We start from the raw sequence: 6,000 nt of genomic DNA, 5'->3' as shown, positions 1-6,000 counted from the left end.
GCAAAACTCAATATTGTTATTTCAAAACCTCCTGGTTTCATTTCCTCCTCCTTGAAAAGCATTATACTTTATTTAATCAGCATTACTGAAGCATTGTTAATTCTCTTACTCTTGTTATTTTGCTGTGGGACTCTGTTTTTAGCATATCAAATAATTGTGTTTCTTATAAGCTTAGCATTTTAAATCTTATCAAATATTTTATTATCTTTGGATTTGGAAACATGATAGAATACATTATTTTTTAGCAGAACTTTGTATATTATTTATATAAACAGGGGTTGCATTTCTTTAGTTTTTATGATACCCGCATGTTGGAATTCTTATTAAGATTTCATACTCTCTTTTAATTTTTATGTACTTGTTTAAAAATTTAGAACTAATTTCACTTATTTGCATGTCTTTATTTCATGGACTTTTTCATGGCACAGTAATTTTTTATTGTGGTTTAAAAAACCCACACATAACATGAGATCTACCTTCTTAACCTTTTTTTTTTTTTAAGATTTATTTATTTTGAAAGAGAAGAGAGAGCAGAGTAGGGGGGCAGAGGGAAAGGGAGAGAGAATCTGAAGTAGACTCTGTGCTGAGTGTGAAGCCCAACACAGGGCTCCATCTCATGGCATTGAGATCACAATCTGACCTAAACCAAGAGTCAGTCGCTCAATCCACTGTATGAGCCAGGTGGCCCCCACTGAACATATTTTTAAGTGAACAATACAAAGTTATTAACTATTGGCAAAGTATTATGCAGTAGATCTCCAGAAATTGTTCATCTTGCATAACTAAATTTTTTTGTCCATGGAATAGCAATTCCTTATTCTCTTTGTCCCTTAGTGGTCACCATCTTATCTCCTCTTTGATTCTTTTATTTAATTTCTTCATTTTATTTATTTATTTTTATTTTTTATATTTTATTTATTTATTCATGAGAGACACAGGGAGAAAGAGGCAGAGACATAGGCAGAGGGAGAAGCAGGCTCCATGCAGGGAGCCCGACGTGGGACTTGATCCCAGGTCTCCAGGATCACACCCTGAGCTGAAGGCAGATGCCCAACCACTGAGCCACCCAGGCATCCCCATTTTATTTTTTGTTATTTCTGTTTATTGCTTTTATGTCAGCTCCCCCAGTGGCTTTTATATCCTTCAGTCTTCCAATGCTTGTATGCCACTTTTATTTGTTTAAGAAATATTGTTATCAGGTAGTAAAATGTCCACAAATATTGATGCATAAATGGTCACAGCATCTTCTCATGTGACAGGCACCCCCTCTACTCCTTCAACTTTAATCCCTCCTACCACTACCATCATTCTAAGAAGGATTTGTCAAATCCTGTTCTCTTGAATATTATCATGAAGATCAAATTAATGAGCAAGAACAAGAACCAGAAGAGCTGAAAATCCTACTTTGCACTGTAAAGAATGATTGAGAAATGTAGATCTAGAAACAGTGGGAAAATGGATCAGGTGCATTAAGAGCCAATGTGTGTTTGATGAAAGGTGGAGCTTCTAAGAGTTTTAGATTTTTGATTGGAGAGTTGAAAATATTTTGCAATGCAGAATGAATCCACAACTCCTTGAAATTTTTCAAGGAAGACAAATTAAGATTAAAATTGCTTCTATTTAGTTTTAGTTGACAAACGATTGTTTATTGAATTTGAATAGCTATGTATATTGGGGGGCAGTTGCTTGGGATATTATACATAAGATAATTTACGATACATCCAAGATGTATACGTGAACCAAAAACTTGACTTCCAAAGACCACCAAACATGAAAAATGATCATGTTTCTTGGAATGTGACAGCATTGTTGGGGGAAATTTCAGAAACCTCTCTAAATTATACTTTTGGAGGACAAAGATACAAATAGGAATGGGGCAGCCCAAAAAGAGAACCAAACGTAGGAAGCTTACTAAGTTAAAGAAACCCAATACAATCCCTTACAAAATTACAAAATGGGCATTAGTTTTATTCCCATTCTCAATGGATTCTCAATTTCATGATAAGTAGAATCTTAGTAGATGAAAAAAAGAATCTTCGTAGATGGAAATAGATCAAAGTTAGTTGCTTCTATCCAACAGCCCTACATAGAGCTGATACCTTGAGTTTTAGGTATTCACCCTACATTTGTAGGGTGAACTAATTTCAACCAAAAGAGGGTGATGCTGTCAGAAGATTAAAAATGAAAGTGATGTGAAGGAAAAAAATAATTGGTCACTACGAAGGTGCTGGACATTTATACGTGTTTCACTTCTCTTATAAACACACACACACACACGTGTGGCAAAATTAATTAAACTGCCCTGTTAATGAATCTGTACAACTGAACTTTTATCTCATTTGTATCTTTTACTACAGTTCTTGAATTACCTTTATTGATATGTGTGTCAAGCCTTGTGTGTCACCTACCCTTTAACCTATGAACAGCTTCTTCATTGATAACAATATTCCACTATCGTTTTATTGCTAAATACAGGATGCCCATGCCTAGGTAAAATGGTCTATGCCAGATATGACGATCATGTTTCTAAGTCCTCAACTCCTTTAGCATGGTTTTCTGGGAAGCTTTTGCTTTGCTAATAAAGGGGATGGTTGCTGCTGGCACTGTCCATCTCCATATGGATTCCTGTATTACATACAGATCTGATGATTTGGTATCTGGAACTGTAATGTTCATCTTGCAATCACAGAATGACAACATGAGGAAAGCTAATGGGTTAATGATAATTCAGTGGAACCATAGAATCCCGTTCCTTTACTGGGACCCACTGTGCATGTGACCTCCATCTCAGCCACCATATGGCCCTTGCGGAACTGGGGGACTGGATGGAAATAGATGTGATCATAAAGGTCATGCTGCTTGCTTTATCATGACTAACAAGGTCTTTCTCCCTAAATGGCTAGCATTCAGAAAACTGTGGGAAATTAATTTCTTAACCTGAAAGTAGAGTAAAAGGTCAGACAATTCAGAATTTTTGACAATAAATACATGTCTTAAAGTTTTCTTCAGATTGGTCTGTGTGTATTTAAGCCATTAATGCTAAATGTAATATTGTATGAAAAAAATTTGTATCTGCCCCTTTGTGGACTTGTGAGACAGCACTTGTTTATTTAGGAGACTATTATAAATCCAAGAGCAGGACAGCTCTAAATTATATATATATATATATATATATATATATATATATATATATATATTCACTCACACACACACACACACACACACTTAATGTGTGTATTATTAGGGTCAGATTGCTCTCCAGAAAGGCTGCATCAATCTATACTCCCATCAACAATTCATGTGCCTATCATCTTCTGCATTTAGCATTATTCAGTTTTCTATTTTTTGAAAACATAACAGTTATAGAATATATTTTTAGTTCTAATTTGTATTTCTCTTATTATTAATAATTTTTAGCATCTCTCCATCTGCTTCTTAGCTTTGCAATTTCCTCTGCAAATTACCTGGACATATATTTTCTTTATTTATGTATTTATTTTTGCAAACCCTAAAACAACCACACTTTCATTTTCTGCTAGAAACCACACTAAAGATCATCCTTCCTTGAATGTGTTCTTTCATTGATATCTCTATAGAATGTACTTGACCCATTGCACATTTTCTCTCTAATTTATTTACTTTTTTAAAGATTTTATTTATTTATTCATGAGAGAAACAGAAAGAGAGAGGCAGAGACACAGGCAGAGGGAGAAGCAGGCTCCATGCAGAGAGTCCAATGTGGGACTCGATCCCAGGACTCTGGGATCAGATCCTGAGCCAAAGGCAGACCTCAACCACTGAGCCACTCAGGTGTCCTTTTTTCTCCCTAATTTAAATGTCACCTTTCACTAGGCAAATTAGTAGTCATAGTAGTACTAGTAGTAGTAGTAGTACTGTGATAATAATAGGTTGTACAAATCTATGTTTTTTGTTTTTAAAGATTTTATTTATTTATTTATTTGAGAGAGAATAGAGGGAGAGGGAGAGGGAGAGGGAGAAGTGGACTCCCTACGTAGCAGAGAGGCTGATGTAGAGCTTGATCCCAGGACCCCAAGATTATGACCTGAGCTGAAGGTAAATGCTTAACTTGGGGAGCCACTTCAGCACTCCTAAATCTGTTTTGATGCAATTATTAGTCCCTAATAATAGGAACCATTCCTTGTTCATAAAAAATAATTCCACTAGCTTGAAGCTGATAAAAAAGATAATCTGTAACAACTTCTTGAGTTGGATCTCAATTCTTCAGTTTAGGAGAGTCCTGTAGGAGCAATCATTATCTCTTGAAAAAGTAACTTGGTAATCAGGAATATGATTCCCTTAAGCCATTCTTTTTCATTTACATATAGAATACTCTTGCCGATGACAGAGACCCTGGTTCTTTCATAGAAATAAGCTAATAGGCAATGGGGACATACGTAGCAGTAATTGTTGGAGCCAGATCAGCTTTGAGAACTTCTCATGCAAGGGTATGCCTTGCTCACTTTTGCCCAGTCAAATGGCACATCGTTGGACATCAGCATGAATGAGTGAACAAATCAAAGGATCTGTTATTTTCAAAATTTTTACTTTTAGATACAGTCTTTTAACAGTTCTTCTCTCAAAAGCAGTGAGGTCTGAAGGTTAGACTGTGCTGGGCAGTTGTTATTTGTTTATAAAAATTATTGGAATATTAGGGGTAGATAAAATTAAATATCAGAGTCTAGCATTCTAAACCAGGATTTTTGCAAAGAGCTGAGCCCTACCCTCTACTCCCTTCCTTTTTTAATTCAATTTTATAAATTCATGCATTAAAAGCAATGTTCCCATTTATCTACTGGTGTGCTTAGGTGGTTAAATCAAAAGATTCAAGGTGAAGGAAGAAAATAGAGAGGAGAATTGCAGATTGAGCCATATACACAAGATGACCCGGAGGGACACAGGATATTATAGTTGGAGCTGGAGAGGAGAATGGAAGGAATAGGGTACATATAATGATTTATGTATTTTGACCAGAGTTTAGGGTATGTGCAGAAGAGTGGTGGAAGATCATTTTAGAAATCCTCTTATGGAAATATTATAGGCAACTAAAAATGATGTAAGACCTGAGGACTAAGTGCAAGGTTCTGAGCAGGACAGGAGAGCAATTTAATAAGAATCATATTGAGAAGCTCGTTTGGCAGTTTCCTGTAACTTGAGTTAATATAGAATAAGAGGGGAAGCCAGGTGACCCTTTCGCAGATCATGGTAGATGTCCAGCTGGGAGGCAGAAGAAGTGATGGTATTAAGAATGGAAATAAAGACATGACAGATGGAATTTGGAAATTCTCAGGTGAAGGCAAAAGGCGAGAGATGGAAAAATGTATGATGGCTTCCAGGTTTGAAGTTTGGGTTGCTGAGGATTCAGCACCTTTATAAAAAAAAAAAAAAAAAAGCATCAGACAGTTACACTATTTTTATGAAGTCAATGGTTAAGTCTGATTTAGTATCAACAATGTTTACTGTGGTGATCCAATAACTGAGGGTAGATGTTTATCTGGCCTTTAAAGACAAAGATAATGAGTAAATAGAATGGTTCGGCTAGGTTTACAATTTAGATATACATTTCATTAGAATTGATAATTAATCTTTACTTGGTAACTAATTTGTTGAGGAAAAGGGTAGAAAGGAAGAAAAGAAATTCTTTAAAAAGACTGTGCCTATCTGTAGGCAGAAAAACATCTCTTTGTCTCATCTTATAATAGAGACCTAGTCTTATAAAACCCTATGTCACTCAACACTAAAGGAAAGTTGTGTTTACCAGTGAAAAAATATTCCACTGGCCAAATTCAGTGATATTTCATTGGAGAGTGCTTTAGCCATGGAAACTAAATGTAATACTGAAACTGCTTGAGAGTGAAGTGCACATAATTGTTTTTGCATGAGAAAAGGAAATCAAATTATTAGCTTAGACTTTAAGTCTTTTTTGAAGCATCATAAAAATTTGTATGATCAAAACTATAAATTAATCTCTCCCTTTATTTT

Source organism: Canis lupus, chromosome 8 (genome assembly GCF_048164855.1).
Source record: "Canis lupus baileyi chromosome 8, mCanLup2.hap1, whole genome shotgun sequence".
NCBI classification, from domain to species: Eukaryota; Metazoa; Chordata; class Mammalia; order Carnivora; family Canidae; genus Canis; species Canis lupus.
The sequence above is the reverse complement of the archived record's forward strand: the minus strand, read 5'-3'. Positions refer to the sequence as shown.